Source organism: Myotis myotis, unplaced genomic scaffold, assembly GCF_014108235.1.
Source record: "Myotis myotis isolate mMyoMyo1 unplaced genomic scaffold, mMyoMyo1.p scaffold_m19_p_8, whole genome shotgun sequence".
In the NCBI taxonomy this organism is placed as follows: Eukaryota; Metazoa; Chordata; class Mammalia; order Chiroptera; family Vespertilionidae; genus Myotis; species Myotis myotis.
The window spans coordinates 64,263,992-64,283,285 of NW_023416390.1; the positions used below are offsets into that span (position 1 = coordinate 64,263,992).

Here is a 19,294-nt window from a genome sequence, read left to right on the forward strand (position 1 = left end):
GAACTTTCCCATCTGAAACTAATTAATCTTCCCCACATCCCTGTGAGGTAAGTGCAGGGAGCTCGCTGCAGGTTGTAAGGAGGAAATTGGGGATGAGCAGGTTACAGGCTGTGCCAAAGGTTATGAAGGGTGTCTGCCGGGGAATGAGGTCATAATGCAGTAAACCGGGTTCAGTCTCTCCGCCCACCCTGGAATCCAGGCCCTTGCCCCCTGCTCTGACCATCGTCCTCTGGTCTGTTTGCGAGGATGCAGACTGAGTCCAGCAGGTCTGTGCATTTCAGAGGTGAAAAAGTATTATGCTTTGCCCCTGCTAAATACTTTAGATGTCTTTCCCGCAATCACTTGTGTTAGAAGTCATCTCTCCAGTAAAGACATCGCCTTATGTAGATTTAGTGCTGTCTTCTGGAAAGAGGGGTGAGAATCATGCATATCCATCCATCTTCCTGGGAAACACGTGGTGAGGTTCACTCTCACATCTTTGGAGACACAAGCCAGTGCACGGGCAGCCTCAGCGTTCATGGTTACTGCCTGTCCTGGCCTGCGAACTGCCCAGAGCAGCATGACACACAGCCTTCTTGACATACTTCACACATCTCATAACGTGAGTTCCCATGGCATGCACACAGCAAATACTACAACCTTCTCTACCGCCGGCCTTTCTGACTTTGCCAAACAGAACTAGGACTCGCTGTTTCCAAGGTAGAAGCAACCTTCACCCACCTACACGTCCTTTTTCCTTTGCTGGTTTCTCTTCCTCCCCCTACCTCCTAGATTAGGACCTGCCTCGGGTCTCAGATTTTTATATTACTATTTATTTTCCTATAGTGTGTGTTATTATCATTACTTTCCCTAGGAACCACATTCACTTTCACACTTTCAGCTTCCATTCCTTGTTGATATTTCTAAGTCAACAGGCCTATCACTGAAATATGAGCTGGATTATAAATTCTCATTGACTGCCATTTTAATATAGCAGGAGTTGGAGCAGATGACTTACTATTGCATTTGGGGATGACTAGTCCTGATAGACAGTAAAGCATTCCCTATTGCTCCCGTCATGAAAACAGTATAATACTAGCATATAAATAGACAGACAAATGGAACAGAATAGAAAGTCCAGAAATACTCAAATACACACAGCAATTTGTTATATGGTAACGGGAGCTTCTCAGTGTTATATCCATTTGAGTATATAGTAATTGTTGACTATAAGCAACACATTTCTGTTAATCTAGACCAGTGGTCGGCAAACTGCGGCTCGGCAAACTGCAGCTCAGTAGCCACATGCAGCTCTTTGGCCCCTTGAGTGTGGCTCTTCCACAAAATACTGACTTCTGCGCATGGGCCATAAAGTTGCAATCGTACTGTACATGCACGCCTGCACGTGGTATTTTGTGGAAGAGCCTCATGTGGCTCACGAGCCGCAGTTTGCCGACCACGGATCTAGACCACTAGGTGCTAAATTTTTCATCCTCAAGGTTCATCTCTATCTTGCCCCCACTCCAAACCCCACATTCCATGTTTAGAAGAATTTATCTGAACTGTATATAGCCCTGGCCAGGTAGCTCAGTTGGTTAGAACATTGTCCCAATACGCTAAGGCTGTGGGTTTGACCTCTGGTCAGGGCCCATACAAGAAGCAACCAATCCTAATATATAAAAAGCCAAGGGCCATCACAACCGAAACAACTGGATGGACAACTGAACAGCAAGCTGCATGGGGCAACATGGCCGGCAGGGGGGTTAGTGAGGGATGACCAAATGACTGAACAGTAGGCTACGTGGGGTGACCAGGCCATCAGGGGGTGCAGTTGGGGGTGACCAGGCCAGCAGGGGTGGGCAGTCAGGGGCGACCAGGCTGGCAGGGGGACAGTTGGGGGCAACCAGGTCGGCGGGGGGGTGGGAGGGGTTTGGGGTGACCAAGCCAGCAGGCAGAGACGGTTAGGGGTGATCAGGCTGGCAGGCTGGTGAGCAGTTAGGAGCCATCAGTCCTGGATTGTGAGAGAGATGTCTGACTGCCGGTTTAGGCAGTCGGACATCCCCTGAGGGGTCCCGGAATGAAAAGGACGCAGACTGTGCTTAGGGACACCCTCTCTCCCCCCTCATGCATGAATTTTGTGCATCGGGCCTCTAGTCCTATATAATAAAAGCCTAATATGCAAATTGTCCCCTGGACCAGGAGTTCGACCAGGATTTCAAGCAAGGGCGGGGCCAGTGGGCCAACCGCAGGATGGGAGGCCCCGGCCAGCGGCTGGCAGCTGCTAGGGACCCCACCCGTGCACAAATTTCTAGTGAATGTATAAATGAGTAGAACAACAAATCTCAATCTCTCTCTCTCTCTCTCTCTCTCTGTCTTCCTCTCTTTCTCTAAAATCAATAAATTAAAAAATATTTTAAACTGTAGGTAGAAAATACCTATTATAAAAGTTAAGAATAAATAATTGCCATGAAAAGTGTCTGGCCCACACGAAATAATTAAATTATTACATTAGCATAATATATATACAACTTTGACAAATACAAAGAAAATCATTTTTATGTACTCATTAACCACATTGTTTTATTGCCCCTAAATAAGCAATTTATGTTAGGCTCTTCAAAATATGAGAAATAACTCAACCTCTCCTGGGACTCCATTTGAGGTTCTGACATCCCACATTTCAGGCTTTCAAGATGGCAAGGGCAGCAGCTGGAACGTCTCTCCCTAACCTCTGGCAGGAAGGCTTCATCTGTAAAAAGGGGCTGGAACCCACTCCCAGAGGAAAAGATGCAATGGTCCTCGTGCACAGTGAGGGGGGAATTCCTGCTCATCAGCTGATTGAACGATCTCTATATTTTCCCACACTTCAGTTTCCTTACATGTAGAATCAAGCATTAAAAGTTGAACAAATTATTTAACTTCTCTATGCCTCAGTTTCCTCATTGTAAAAAGGGAATAATAAAAAATAATGACCTCACGTGAGTGAGTTAATAAGTCTCAAGCACTTAGAATAATATCGGATACAAACCAGGAACTATTCACTGCCTGCATGTAGCACCTTAGAGGCACGTTTAAAACTCTCCCTTTGGACCTGCCTTCCAGGGCTACCTCCTGAGAAGTTGCCGAATATCCTGTCACCATTTTCCTTAGACTAATTAGCTGTGGTACAAATGGAAATTGACTTTCATAACTTTGACTTCACTTTTGTTGAATGATTTACATAATCCTGTAGCAAGGAGGTCCCAGAACTGCATTCCTTTCCTTAGCAAATTTGTACATCTTCCTCCAATGGCAGCATTTTGCTCATCACCGTGTCTGATAAACGACTTGGGGCTAGGGCTAGGCAGAGAACGTCAACCCCTTTCCCTGCCCTCAGTGCCAGGGCTTGGATCACCGGGAGCGGAGGGAGACGCTGCCCACAGCCCAGGGCAGAGCCAACAGCCCTCAGTTTGGCAAGAGCATTGAGAAGAGACCTTGGTGAGGCCTTCTTACAAATGGGAGGACAGCGATGCAGTTAGACTCTGGGACCTGGAACCTCCGAGCCCCTACTTTCTGTCACAAGGGGGAAATTAAGCTGTCATGATGTGGAAGGAAATGGCAGAAAACAGTGTTTATAATCGATAGTGTAAATATGTGCCTGTCTGTCTCCTATAGCGTCTCTTCTTAACATTATGCTCAGGAGAGCAAAGGAGGAGGCTGTGGAGAACGTTGCAAAAATGTTTCCCCAATTCGTTTGATCACAGAGAAGCAAGTGGAACCAAACTGTGTTCCTGATGAGAAATAAGAGGACAAACATTTTCCTGGCTACTTATTTGAAAAATATACCTTTGCCACACTCAAAATTTTCACCCAGTATGTCTTTCCCTATATCTTACCTCATTTAAAATGAACATTTTAAATTTATTTCATAAAATAATCCAATTTATACACTCAAACTGGACTAAACACATTCATTCATTCAGTTATTCAGCCAGTATTTATGGAGCACCTACCATGCACCAGGCATCTTTTTGTTCCCTGCTGTAGTCTCAGTCCCTAAAACAAAGTTCCTGAGCTTGGAGATCTGGGTGTCAGATCTCTGGTAGAACTTATGGGTGTCAGGCACCTAGAACCAATAATTCATTTAATTCTCAACACACCCCTGTGATGTGGGTACTATTATCCCCCCTAAACAGATGAGGAATTGAGGTTTCAAGAGAAGAGAGTAACTTACCCAAGGCTACAAAGCTAGTAAATCACGCATAGAATTTAAATTCCGGTCCAGTTCCAAACTCATTCATCTTACTTGCTACACTACACTGCTTTCAAAACTCCTTAAATATAGTTGGCTATGATGGCTGTATTTTGTTTATAATCGCCTCCTCTGCTTTTCTTTGTTTGGTTTGCTGCAATTCTCATCTCCTTCTGTTTGATGCTTTTCTAGTATCTAGAAAATGATCATTTAAAAGCAATTGTACCAAGTCATGGGACCATGGCAGAGCAGGCTAAGAAATGACAGCCATTTGTCCATAAATATTTAAATATATGCACTCCACTTCATTTAGTGCATTATTCAAATTCTGGGCTTTCACAAAAAAGGTTTCCGGAACTTACCAGCTGCTTCCTTTTGTGATCTCAGGGATTCTCATCCAAACAAGGCTCAAAGGACCCATCTTCCAAAATCAGCCTCCTTATATTTACACCTGGTCATGGATGTTATTTGCCTTCTCTTCTGCCAACTCTAAACTGACTAGAGAAGAGAATCAATTTGAATGCTCTCTCTCTAATTGCTTCCTTTCCCTAAACTTGCTTTTTTTTTTTTTTTCTTTCCCTAAAACCCCCGAAGCCAAAACTATAGTTCAGTGAAGTGAGTGCGATTAAGCAAATTCTGAACCGGCTCAGGGAGTCGCTCTAATTGCTTTAATCAGGGATATTTTCCGGGCTCTGCGGGTGGGAGGCACGGCCGTCCTAGAACACTGCTCCAGTCCCTGGGCGGTCTGGGTGGTGTGTCAGCAGATGGCAATCACCGCTGCTCTGTTTCCAGGTCAATGTGAGGTTGTTCGAGTCTGGAGCTTCAGACCCTAATGGTTCTTCTCGATTTCATTCATCAGTCCACTGAAAAAAAGCTCGCCTTTAATACCTGAGTGCCCCCGAAGCCCAGACCACCACTCAGACCACAACATCAGATTCTTCAGTGGGAAGAAGAACGTGGGTGCAGAAGGAGGGGTCTGGCTGCCTCCCTGTCCCTATGCACAGTCCCTCAAGGCAGGTGTAGTCTTTAACCTCTAGCAGTGAGCTTGGCTCAGAGCAGGGGCCCAAATGTTTGCTGAATGCTGTGGAATGAAGAAAGGAGGTGTGAAACTAAAGGCGCATTTTCTTTTAAGGAGCACTTTATGGGACAATGGGTTGATTTAATAATAAGAAGAAAAACGCTTGCGTAGGGAATGTGCATATCACCTACCACACTTAAATGAGAACGCTGAAAAGACTGGCTAGTACTCAGCACATATTTTACCATTAACTCAAAATAGTTAAAGGTTGCTAGTCTGTATGAGAAAGAGAAAGAAAGAGACAGAGGTTGAAATACAGTAGCAAAGCACCAAACTGACTTTAAATCAGGAGTTTCTACCAGTATAACAGCAGTAGTAGCAGCAATAATTAATATTCTATCAAGCTTGATTTGGTTATGAAATCCTTCCAGGAAAATTCCAGAACCTCTGGAATTTAATGCCCTGATGAAGCCTACTAGGTGTTTGTATATTAAAATACTGCCACCCCTGCTTAGGCTTTTGATGAACTTTCTATACATTCTGGCAATGGCAACTCAGGAGGCAGGGGTGTGAGAGAGCTGTCACAAGAATTCCTTTGGCCCTGACCAGTTTGGCTCAGTGGATAGAGTGTCGGCCTGCGGACTGAAAGGTCCCAGGTTTGATTCCGGTCAAGGGCATGTACCTTGGTTGTGGGCACACCCCCAGTAGGAGGTGTGCAGGAGGCGGCTGATCGATGTTTCTCTCTCATTGATGTTTCTAACTCTCTATCCCTCTCCCTTCCTCTCTGTAAAAAATCAATAAAATATATTTTTTAAAAAAAGAATTCCTTTGTGTCTGGGTTCACTAGGGCCTGCAGGACAGATCCAAGGAAACTGGCCACATTCCACAGCTACAGCCTGGTCCCGTAGTGCAGTCCACGAATTTGGCTTCTTTTTGTGTGGGTGATTACATTGAGCATTAGATTAGAAGTGTCATGTTTTGGCATCATCAATCCAACTTTATCTTTGGGAGTTTTCTTAGCTGAGAAAGTAATAATCAAATCAACTTTTTACATAGAAAATGCATATATTGGCTACTCATTTAATGAGCATTCTTGAACATCTCCTATTCACTATGTGAGAAACTAGAAATAAAAACTTAAGAAGATATGGTCCATGACCTAAAATGATTTGACTACAGTGATGAAGGCAGTCCATGTATGAAGGCACACATGTGGCCATTGGTATGGGGACAATGGATTACAAAGCATTACTAACTCTATCTACTGCCTTTACTTTTCTGAAAAAAAGTCTATAGCTAGTAGTATATAATAAAGCATAGTATTTATGCTGAAACCAGGTAGGGAGGCTTCCAGAAATGAGCAAATCTGCAAAGAACAAATCTACGCACATTTAGTTTGGCCAAGTAGAGGAAATACCTCAGGGGGAAAAAAGGTTTATTCTTAAAAACACAAAAAAGGAAGAAGTATGCTGGCTGAGACTTTCCCCAGATTATCACCAGAATAAATTAAAGATCTGGTGAGAGTAGATATAATGCATATAATAAGGCAAGGGGTACAGGGCAGATGGTGATTCATAATTAAAACAAGTGCTATAGGGCACAATAAGTGATAGGAATAACTCACAATAATACCTAATTATTTAAGAACAAGACCTGAAAAATAAAGAGTGCTTAAGTTAGATAAAGGGTGTTCACATATAGTATTGCCTTTGATTCCTACAGCCACACAGTGAGGTAGACAAGGGAGATATTCTATTATTAGCCCCATTTACAGATGAGGAAACTGTGACCCATAGAAGTAAAGGGGCTTAGCCAATGGTGCCTTGCAAATAAGTGGCAGAACTCCAAGTTAGTGGTACTGGTGCTGTATCCCTGTTCAACATCATTCTGCCTCCTTGCTGGGTGCCAGAGGAAGGAGGCGAGGGAGCATGAAAGGACTTGAAGGGTGAGCTCTGAAGGAGACAGGCTCTTCATGAGGAAAGGACGATAAAGAGATGGGCAAAGAGCATGACCACAGGCTTTGGGAGAGAATGACTTACAGAAAAGGGATGTATATTACAAGGAAGTTAGAAATGGAATCTGATAGAAAAATAATCATGGGACTTTCAGCAAGTTGGAGTCTGGAGTTGAGTTTTGATCTTTCAAACAATGAGACTATTTTTTTTGAAGGAGGCTGACATGATCAATACAGAGGTTAAAAAAATTGATATGGTATTCATGTAGCAGAGGGGTTAGAGGTGGGGGGCAAAGAGTCTGGGTTTCTGAAATCTGGGAAGGGTGGCAGAGGGCCTGGCATAGTTCTGGGATATTGAGGTGGGTATGCTTTACAGAATCCATCACCCACATTCATTTGCACATCACTGTGCAATAACAAAGCTAAAAGTACTCTGGTTATAAGGAACAGGGCATATAAAAGAGAAGGATGATTGGTGCTTACAAGGTTATGATGGAGTAAACCATTTTGGTTGACTTAAAACTTTTAAGATATGCTATCTCCAGAATTCAGGTTTGACCTTCATTTCCAGGCCTTGGCATAGTGTAACTTCCTGCCTCAGCCAGCCTGTTCTGGGGCTGGACTAAAGGTGGCCCCCCAGGCCTGTTGGAGTTGCAACAGATGGATGGGGATTTGAGTGGGGTCAGGGGTACTCTGGGTTCCTCATCCAAACCTAAATGAGAATAGGTTTAATTTTGTAAAACTGCTTTTATTAAAATATTTTTACAAAATTTCAATTGGGTAAAAGGTTCCAGAGTTTTAAACATCTGAAAAGCCACTGATCTTGTCTCATTCCAGGCACAGACAAATGAGGAAGCAAGGGCTGGTTCAAGGTCGCAGAAGGGGTGAGGTCGCTTGAGGGACATTTTCAACTGCTTTAAATTTGGAAGTAAAAAAGCTTTCGTACAGCAAAAAAAAACAACAAGATGAAAGGGCAACCTAAAGAGTAAGAGAAAAAATTTGCAAATCGGTATCTAATAAGAAGTTACTATCCAAAATATATAAGAAACTTATACAACTCAATAGCCAAAAAAAAAAAAAAATGCAATTAAAAAATGGGCAAAGGATTTGAATACACATTTTTCGGAAGAAGATATACAAATGGCCAACAGGTACATGAAAAGGTGCTCACCATCGCTAATTATCAGGAAAATGCAAATCAATATCACAATGAGCTATTACTTTACACCGATAAATGTTGGCAAGGATGTGGAGAAAAAGAAACCCTTGTGCACTGTTGGGGGGAATGTAAATTGGTGCAATCACTATGAGAAACAGTATAGAGGTTCCTCAAATTAACAATAAAATCCGATACTGCAATCTTACATCTGGGTATAAATTTTAAGGAAATGAAATCATTATTTCCAAGAGCTATCGGCACTCCCATGTTCACTGCAGCATTATGCACAAATAGCCAAGATATGGAAACAACCCAGGTGAATGAATTTTTAAAATGTGGTATGTTTTCTTGGTATATATGTGTAGAATATTATTATCCAGCCACAAAAGAGAAAGAAATCCTGCCATTTGAGACAACCTGAATGGACCTGAGGGCACAACTCTAAGTGAAATAAGTCAGAAGGAGAAAGGCAAAAACAGTATGATCTCACTTACATGTGGATTCTCAAAAAGTCAAAATCACGGAAGCAGAGAGCAGGGCAGTGTCACCAGGGGCTGGGGATGGGGGAAATGGGGAGATGCTGCTCAAAGGGCACAAACTCTCAGTTATAAGATAAGTAAGTTCTGGCGTTCTGATGCATAGCGTGGTGATTATAGTTAATAATACTGTATTATGTACTTGAAATTTGCTAAACGAGCAGATTTCAAGTGTTCTCACCACAAGATAAAGGTAACTGGGTGAGGTGATGGAGGTGCTCATTAACTTCATTGTGGTAATCATTTCACAATGTGCATGGATATCAAATCATCACGTTGTACACCTAAAGAAGATTTTGTCAGAAAGTTTTTCTATCAATTTCCCTTCAATAAACTTGGCAAGGGGCTGGGGGGTGAATTAGGGTAATGAGAACTCAGAAAACAAGAAGCAGTTCATGTCCTTTGAGGCGCCCAGTCCAGGACTCCCTCCAGGCCCTGACTGTGCCTGTGAAAGAGCCAGCCCAGTGTCCTCAGCGGATCAGTGCAGGTGGCAGGGACAGAGACAGGGATGAAGCACCCCCACGAAGCACCCCATACACAGACAGCCGGCTGGGCCTCAGAGCCAGCGGCTGAACACCAAAGCCCGTTTCAGTGTTCAACCTCCTGCCAACAAATAAAACTTACAGGATTTCTAGTAAGGAAAGGGTCTAGTCCAGCCGTGGGCAAACTACGGCCCGCGGGCTGGATCCGGCCCGTTTGAAATGAATAAAACTAAAAAAAAAAAAAAAAGACCGTACCCTTTTATGTAATGATGTTTACTTTGAATTTATATTAGTTCACACAAACACTCCATCCATGCTTTTGTTCCGGCCCTCCGGTCCAGTTTAAGAACCCATTGTGGCCCTCGAGTCAAAAAGTTTGCCCACCCCACTCTAGTTAATACTTTTCTCTACCTCATTCATACTTCCACACTTGCTTATCTCTTTTTTCCCCCTCTCTTTTGGAGACTACCACTAAATCAAACAAACAAAAAAAGCACACACCAACCCACTACCAATAACCAAAAATCCACCTTAAGAAAGGGATGTGTTTGTCCTGGGGAAGACAAAGAGGTGCTGCAGGTTTGGAATTCTCACGGTTACCAGAGAATTACGACCCAGAAGCAGAGAATCATTAAATCTGCTGGTCTCACCGTATCACAGCATGTAACACTGTACCTGCTCCTGCACTGCTCGCTGAATCAGGAAGTTTAGGGGAAAGCCCCGCAGAGCCTAGTAAATCTGTCCCTTTGTATTCCAATCATACGCAGGCATTCCCCTCACTTTTCACACGGGCCTACCATCACCTGATGGGAGGTTTATCTAACAAAGTGTTTTTCTTGACATGCAAGCATTTCTCTTCTTTGATAGCGAAGCTGATTAAATCTTCCCAGACAAAAGTTGGGCAGATGGGATCCCACCTTCCAGCCACTTACAACGGGCCAGACTCTCCACTTCCAATAGTTCCTTTCCTTTTCTTACTGCGAAGAAAAGTAAATAAGAGGGATACAATTTTGTAGAAAATTTCTACTGAAGATATAGTTGTTTTCATTTTAACTTGAGGTTGAAATATTTCTTATCAGTTTGGGTAATTATCTAATAAACTAACTAGAAGCACTCTTAAACTGAGCATATCACTGCTTGTAAATTCAAGAAAACTGGAGTGAATACAGACCAACGGTGCAAGATTAGCTGCCCCAGCCAGACCGCACTTGACCATTTCAGGGTAGAGAATTCTGAGAAAACTGTGACTTTGCTTACCGGCCCATTAGTAGCAAGAGGCATTTCCAAAAAGAGCTGTATGTTATGACTTAACAACAGCTCTCTGTGAACTAATTAATTCCTCCACAGTTAGAATGCCCAGTTTAAAAAATAACACATCAAAATGTCCAGCATTCACCAACACCAGCAACAGTAATACATCCCAGTTAGAACTCTGGGGAGGAGGTTATATCTGTGGCATATGTGCTGATCCGAATAACACAGCCTGTTTTTTTAAAAATCACCCGTTGGAAAAATAAAATATCCTTATAATAAGTTACATAGCTCTCCGTGCTTCAGGAGCAATTCACCAACACAAAAGCTCCAGATTTGACAATAGTCATCAGCACTGTCAGCTAGCTGCTGCGAGCGATTGAGATTGATTTGAGAGGTAAACTATCTCGGATTGCCTTTGAAAGTCATGAGCATAATTGCAGCGCTTTCCGATTCCCATCAAAGACCCATAATTACGCCAGGAGAAATGGAGGCTCTTGGATGCCCGGCCTGGTAACTAGGTGCACAAACTTCCCTTTAGATCCTTCTGGAACAACAGCCCTTAAGCCTCCCTGTGGGAGAGGAAAGCAGGGCTCCCAGCATGCCCTGCTCTGTCTAACCAGCCGCGGGTCAGTGACTCTGAAATCAATGGGTACAGCTGGAACTTTCTTTCCTCGCCCCCCCAAACTTCGATATTTACAACGAGGTTAAAAAAGAAACAAGTAATCTCCTGACCACTGCAGTAGACAAGAACGGAAACTGATAGAAGTACACTTCTGTTGTTGAGCTGGATGGAAGAGTAATTTCCATGCCACCCAGCTCTGAAGGGCTGCTTTCCATCCCATTGTGGGATGTGTAAAGTGGGCTTTGTGCAAACTGGCCTGGCCTTTGACAGATTTATTGACAAGACCTACGTGCAGGGACACACCGTATGTTAAGAAAGAGAAGAATGTGTACCACCAGGTTTGGAATTCTCACTATTTCCAAAGAATTATGACCCAGAAGCAGGAGGCCGTGAGATCGGCTGCTTTCATGTGTTCAACAGCATATAACGTGCCTGCTCCTGCATTGCCTGCTGAATCGGGACCTCATAAAACATACGTTTGGCTTAGAAGATCATGGCTACAATATATTAGTATCAGGGGGGACTTATTAAAGGCATCTCTCAAGTTTCAAGGAAAACCAGAATTTCAAAAAGCAAGGTGGGTTAGCTGCCAGTGTCTGTCTGAGCTACTGGAGAGGCAGTTCTTTAAGGAGGACAGGGGCTGCTCTCTGAGCAGGGCTTCACCTCAGTCACGTTTGTTTGTCATGTGCTTAAAGGACAGAGCATGCAGGTTTCCTCTCACTTGGGAGGCGTGGGAGAGGGGAAAAATGACAGAAAACTGACTCTGAGTTAATTTTGCATTGACCTCCAGATCACAGTGGTGACAAGATGCTGTCTGTAGTGTAATATTTTACAATGTCAGTAAAGCTCTGACACTCTTGGGTGGCAATAGAGGGAAAGGCAGTGAACCACTGTCTGCGTGGTGCAGGCTATATAAAAAGGCTGTGCTGGGAGTCTCATCGCTTCTCAGCCCAAGTATGTAAATCTCTAGCCCCTAGTGGAACACAAGTTATCCTCCTGAATGTAAGTGAAGTCAGGAAACCTTGTTCAGATCCTGAGCTTCCGCTCTGATCACCCCTGTTAGGAATCGATTCACCTGACCAAGTTGCTTAACTTCTTAGAGTCTCAGTTTGCTCATCTATAAACCAAGACAGGAACATTTAAAGTTCAGGGCTGTGGTGAGAAGTAAATGACAAGACAGACTGAGAATTAAATGAATTACCTATAAAGTATGTTTCACAGTGCCACGCCTATAGAAAGTGCTCAATAAGCACTTTATGGCACTTATTGAAAAAAACATAGTCCCCTTTCGGTTTTGTTCACTTTTGACTGTGGCAAAGGAATTCTTGGAGGAAGGAGACAGGGACAGATAGCGTTAAGGAGACGATAGAGTTGGGGCTTTCTTGTGGTTCAGGGAGCAGATTTAGCTGAACCACTATCGGTCCTGTGAACAAGTTCTGTGTACCACCTGCTGAAGGCGCTTGGTTCAGGGACGGCGTATTGAAGTCCCCGGCTGGTGTGAGATTGGTTCGTAGAGTATTAACCGTCCATCCCAACAGCCTGCAGATCCCATGGCAAAGCTTCCTGCTGGTGGTTCCCCAAAAGTCCTCCCTCTAATTCTAAGCCACAAAGCAATGCATGTGCTGTTTCTTTGCCCTTGGTCATCTACGTGCATTTTCTATATAAAAAGCAACACTACTGGCTCCCAAAGAAACAAGGTGAAGGAGAATAAGAGACATGAGGAAATGGCCAGATGGAAGAACAGCTAAGGTACCCAATTACAACAAAGATCTCTTTCCTGTCAGGATACTAAAAACAGAATCCCAGCCAGCTGGGCCAGTTACTCTCTTAGCCAATTGGCTACATATTTGATGGAAAGAGAGGTCCAACGGTGGAAAAAGAAAAGCTTTTCCCACCAAATGGGGAGCAGTAGGGAATGCATTCAAAAGCTGCCACTGTGGTGTTCCAAGCTTATCCTCTCCGCGTGGCACGAATGGAATTGACTCAGCTCACAGGCTTGGGGCCCATCTTTCTAACGACTGATGCTGCCAGTTCCACCTGCAATCTAAAACTCCGGCTGTACATTTGGTCCCACACCTCCCCAGATGCAATAACTGAAACACCATTTTTCATGCTCTAGAAAATGCAAACACAGCTGAATTGAAGGTCTTCAAATCTTCCCAAACAATTCTACTAAAAATGAAAGCAGGTGAGACATGTCAAAGTAGGGATGGTTGAATGTCTTAGGGCAGTGGTCGGCAAACTCATTAGTCAACAGAGCCAAATATCAACAGTACAACGACTGAAATTTCTTTTGAGAGCCAAATTTTTTTAAACTTAAACTATATAGGTAGGTACATTGTTATTAACTTAATTAGGGTACTCCAAAGGCTTAAGAAGAGCCAAACTCAAGGGGCCAAAGAGCCGCATGTGGCTCGTGAACCACAGTTTGCCGACCACGGTATTAGGGTATGGGGATGGAAAGCATGCATAAGGGGAAGATCTCTTTAAAAATATATATATATAATTGATTTTTTATTTATTGAAATCAATATATAATTGATTTCAGAGAGGAAGGGAAAGGGAGAAATAGAAACATCAATGATGAGAGAGAATCATTGATCAGCCACCTCCTGCAAGCCCCATATTGGGAATTGAGCCAGCAACGCAGGCAATGTGCCCTCACCAGAATCAAACCATGACCTCCTGGTTCATAGGTCGATGCTTAACCACCGAGCCACACTGGCTAGGCAGAAGGTCTTTTTTTTTAGGAGAGTTGTTATTGGTTTAAAGCATAGGTGTTACCCCAATTTTAAAGTCTGATAGATATGCATCCTATACGGCTACATGCAACATCTTTCAGGGTCATAACACCACTGCCTTCTGCAGAATCGGGAGGGTGGCTGCCATGCGAGGATATGTCACCTGCTTAGCCTAACTGCGCCACTAAAACAAAAAAAAATAGACATAGTTTGGAAATAAGTCAAATGGTTAAAAAATAAAGCCAGTAGAGCTGACCCTTAAACAACATGGGTTTGAATGGCACAGGACCATTTACATGCAGCTTTTTTCAATAAATGCCATAAATGTATTTTCTCCTCTTTATGCTTTCCTTAATATCATTTTCTTTTCTCTAGTTTACTTTAAGAATACAGAATATAACATACAAAACATGTGTCAATCAACTGTTTACGCTATTGGTAAAGCTTCAGGTCAACAACTGGAACCATATATCCAGGATGATGAGAGGTCTAAAAACTCTGCTGTAATTATAATATTTGAAAGAGCTACCCTTATCTGCCCAGAGATATGAAAACATTGGTGAAGAAAGGGGAAAACTGAGAATTAAACTTCAACTGATAACTTTTCAGGTACTTGGAGAGGAGAACGTTACTTCAGAAGATGATTTCAAAGAGGCTGTAGGAGACCCATTTGGGGTCAAGGTTTGAAATGCCCAACAAGGGACTGGCTGCCTGAGAGCAGTGAGCACCCTGCCAATGGGGTTGTCAAGAGGAGGAGGATGAGAAATCCATGTGGATGTGTCAAATGGATTTCTGCACTTGGAGAGCAGGATCCTGGAAGGAAAGGACCCTGAGGCGCTTTCGATGCTATGGTCTTCACTGGAGCTGATGGTGGAGGGACGGGACGGGCAGGAGATGGACATCTCAGATCACTCAGTTGCACCACTGACCTTGACACAATCACATGCTGCATCAACTCAGGCTTGAAATCATCTATCTGAAAAGAGTTTGCTCTTACAAACCCACCCACGTGGTTGAGTAGCTTTTGTGGCTTATGATGACTAGCCTGAGTGAGTGTCCTGCTGTTGACACCTTAATATAAGTAGATAGAAATGAGGCAGAAATAAGCAAAAAGGGCAAAGAATAGGGGGGAATGAGCCCATGAGCTGTGAAGCAGGGAGCTTGGGAGGAAGGCGTATAATTCAGAATGGAGAGGGGTAATCACAGGGCTGTGGGTTCTCACACAGACCATTGGCTTTTATTGCAGATCCTGGGAGAGAAACCACTGAGTAAATGTCAGTGTGGAGTACAGCACAACCACTTCTTCTTCACCCCCAATGGTGCCAATGTTCTCCTAGCTCCAAAGTATTGGGGGAAAAAACACTTTTCCTTATTCAAAACCTTTCCCTCTGATCTGTGTGTTACTGCAGACATGTGCCATTTCTTGAGTTCCCCTTTCCCCATCCCCCTGGCCCTTGCCTCCCACTCCCAGCACAACAAAAATAGGCAGGGGATATAGGACAAAAAAAAAATCAAACTAAAAAAGGCCTTCCTATAAGGAATGAGAAAAACAGAATTCCTATCCTTGAGTTATAAACACTGAAAGGTAAGGGGAATTTTATAGACCCAGAAGTGATAAAATGAAGAGAAAAATATCAAGCCCACCCAAAAGGTGATAAAATATTTTATTTGACTTTTGGAAAAGAAAATAAATCATTAAAATGACTGTCAGAATGCCTCAAGGATAAGGGCAGTGAGTAGGTCTTGGCTATAAATGCTGTAGAGAGTAATAAAAGAGTTGGTTTTGTTTCCTTTGCATTTGTCTGGGCTGAGCCTTCCTATTTCAACACAGGAGTCATGGGCAATAGTAAAGTCAGTCCACCACAGGGCACACGTTATTGCCTTTCCATCCAGGCCCTGTCCAAGAATCCCAGGGCGGCTGTCTCACCCAGATCCAGGTTTTCATCTAACATGAACCTACAAGGCATGCCCTCCAACCCCCAGCACTTCTGAATGACAAGTTGTTTTCTTTTCGTGGTTTCTAGTTATTTCATATTTACCTGCTTATAAATGGTGTGTGTGTGTGTGTGTGTGTGTGTGTGTGTGTGTGTGTGTGTTTGTCCTTATTTTTGTTAGTCCTTGGAATTCAACATGAAGGAAGCAAGGTTCCTGACCCAAGGAACTCAGTCTATAGTCCAAAGGACCCTGGATTAATTCTGATGGTGTTTAATGATGTATTTCAAGTGCCTGGAGATTGAGAAAGGTGACAGAGTGGCTGTTATAAAAGCAACTGTTGATTCTATTTAAACCCAGGAGGATTAGTTAAGAATTTGTGAAAGTAGTAGGATTTTTGACTAACCCGCAAACCTGCACCCAGCATTTTGCTTTGAATATTTTCCTTTTATTTTCTACATGTTGGGCTCTCCCATGAGCGTGTCTTGGCTCAACTAAATCTCAGAAGACAGCTCCCAATCAAAACTTAAGTTTCTCTATATCTGTAATGAATCAAAATATTAAGAACTTGGAAATCAACTGAACTTTGGGATGAACTGGACCTAAATGTGTGGGCCAATTAATATTGATCTCTACAACTACTCATCCATTCAAATTTTATCTAGGACCATTTAGTCACATATTTGTCATCCCAATCATACAGAATAGGACCCAGGAAGAGGTCTCAGATCAGTCGCATGACAGAGGACAGGTAGGATGTGTAAATGGAAGCAACTCCAGCTGCCTTTCTGCAATACCTGTCTATGATGGCACATGTCTTCTTTTAAAAAATATATATGTTTTTTATTGATTTCAGAGAGAAGGGAGAGGGAGAGATAGAAACATCAATGATGAGAGAGAATCAGCTGCCTCTTGCACACCCTGTACTGGGGATTGAGCCTGCAACCTGGGCATGACCTCCTGGTTCATGGGTCGACATTCAACCACTGAGCAACACTGGCTGGGCCCAGCACATGTCTTCTTAAGTGTCCAGGCTCTCTCTGCACATCACAAGGACAGATCCTTAAAGGGGCTTTACCAAGACCCACACTATATACTTAGTGGTCAACCTGCAGCACTACTAGGAAGGTACAGACAAGCAATAACCTCAAATCACCTTTCATTGTCCTTTAGGTCAAGACCAGACAGGCTGTAGGGCCTTGTTACTTATATACTCACTCTACATTGCTCATTAAGATGGCCACTTTTGACCATAGTATACCGAACAATACAATTTCCCAAATAGACACATGGCTGAAAGCTGGATCTATGAAATATCTTTCCACAATGAGCCATGGCTTCATGTCCAAGGCATGTTTTGTAATTCATGTTACTAAGCAGGAACCCTGGCCCTAGAGTCCATTGCCTGGAGATTCTTATTCAGTTGAAACCAATATGAGCCAACCTGGATGACTCAGGGGAAATGGAAATGATGGAGTGAGTAATTGTTCTCTTGAAGTCACTAGTTGGGTAAAAGCAGTTGTTACCTGACGGGACAGGTTTCTCAGGCTGGCCAGGAACAAAACAAATTAATCAATGTCACTTTCCTCCCTGACACCTCAACATTCTATATTTGAAATCTCTATTTCAGCTCACAGGTCAAGGAAAACTACCCGCAGAACTACGCATTTAGCCTCTGAGGATAATAGGGATCAACAAAGTAGGGGAGAAATGGCTGAGAGGACATTTGTAACTTCAGTGGGAAGAAATCCTAGGGGAACACCACCCGGGTCTCTGCTCTTGGTCACTGCCTCAGTTATGGAATCCTATAAAGAAATTCTATAAAACTAATACGATGCCTTATTCTAACAGGGTGAGCACACACATTAGCAAGAGAAAGGTAAAGACTCTATGGCAGTTCATTTTAAAGACTTGAAAATTGAAAACCTTTCCCTTCCAGCGTCATAATCAATCTTAGGAGCAAATCATGAATGCATTAGGGATCCTCATCCTATATAATAAAAGGCTAATATGCAAATTGGCAGAATGGGGGAACGACCGGTCACTATGATGCGTATAACCACTAGGGGGCAGATGCTCAATGCAGGAGCTGCCCCCTGGTGATCAGTGTGCTCCCACAAGGGAGCACTCCTCAGCTAGAAGCCCTGAGCCAGGTTCACAGCTGGCGAGCGCAGTGGCAGTGGCCTAAGCCGTCAGTAACACATCCCCCGAGGGTTCCCAGACTGCAAGAGGGCGCAGGCCGGGCTGAGGGATCCCCCCCCCCCCCCAATGCATGAATTTTGTGCACTGGGCCTCTAGTTTGTAAATAATCAGAATCTCCACTATGTTCCATATTGCATTACTCTAATTTACCCCTTTTTTTGGGGGGGGGGGGGGAGTACGTTAAAATACTGTTTCCTTGCATGTAGTAGCCAAATCAGTTCTGAAGAGCTAACACACAGTATAGTGAACATAAACAACAATACTGTATTATCACCATCAAACTTGCTGAGAAACTAGATCTTAATTATTCCCACTACAAAAGAAAACGATAATGATGTGATGTGATTAGATAGAGATGCAAATACTATAAAATGGCAATCATATTACAATATGTACCAAATCAACATGTACACCTTAAATTTATACAATGTTATACACCAACTATAGTTCAATAAGTTTAAAAATACTGTTTAATTAAAAATATCGTGCTACTTAAAAATATAGAAAATAAACTGATTTAATAGGTTTATCCTACATTATTGCCTTATCTTGAAGTTCTGTTAGGTAACAGCTAAACAGGCTTATGCTATGTGCCATTTTGGCAACAATCTGACTGGATATATTGTGGAGGCTCTGAAGTAAACTCAGGTAAGAAGGCTTGCCCACACACCTGATGGAAGTATACCTGAGGTTTAAATACAAAAGAGAAGCAAGGCCCCCATGATCAGAGTCTATGCTGCAGATAACACTATCCAAACACATTGATTCACCATCCGTCTGGTGTCATTCCACTGGGTGGTAAACACAGACCTAACATCCCAGGTTTAACCTCTTTTGCCCTCTTTATCCTAGCAGTACCCACATTTTGAGAAGGGGGGAACCACAGCTAATAAGTAGACAGGACTCAATGTTCATAGGTCACACATGGAAAGTTGTCATGATGAGAACAGCAGAGTCATGTGTAGGCTTGTCATGTTTAGACGCAAAAGAAGTTTTCATCTCTATTCTAGAAAGACTTTCTGAAGATAAAATTTTGAGAACGGCCTGAGGTTGAATTTGAAATGCTGTGCTTTGGTTGGATTGCTGAACGCAGCCTTTCAAGAAAGAGCCACTGAGGGCTGTAAGAAAGTTGCTGAAGTGCCTGCTCCTAAGGGCTGGGGGCTGGGGACTGCATGGGCAGATGT

The 19,294-nt window shown here is 43.1% G+C and overlaps 1 protein-coding gene across 3 annotated transcripts in view; it reads right to left on the reverse strand.

Annotated features, from left to right (window-relative positions):
- The window catches only part of LYPD6B (LY6/PLAUR domain containing 6B), a 77,641-nt gene that overhangs the window by 25,301 nt on the left and 33,046 nt on the right, over positions 1 to 19,294 (reverse strand). The window contains exon 1 of one of the 3 annotated variants that reach the window (XM_036320374.1): positions 4,573 to 4,597. The exons of the other annotated variants lie outside the window; for them this stretch is intronic. The gene's annotated coding sequence lies outside the window, so the exon portion shown is untranslated. Of the gene's footprint in view, positions 1 to 4,572; positions 4,598 to 19,294 lie in introns of those variants that run through there. 3 annotated transcript variants of the gene reach the window in all.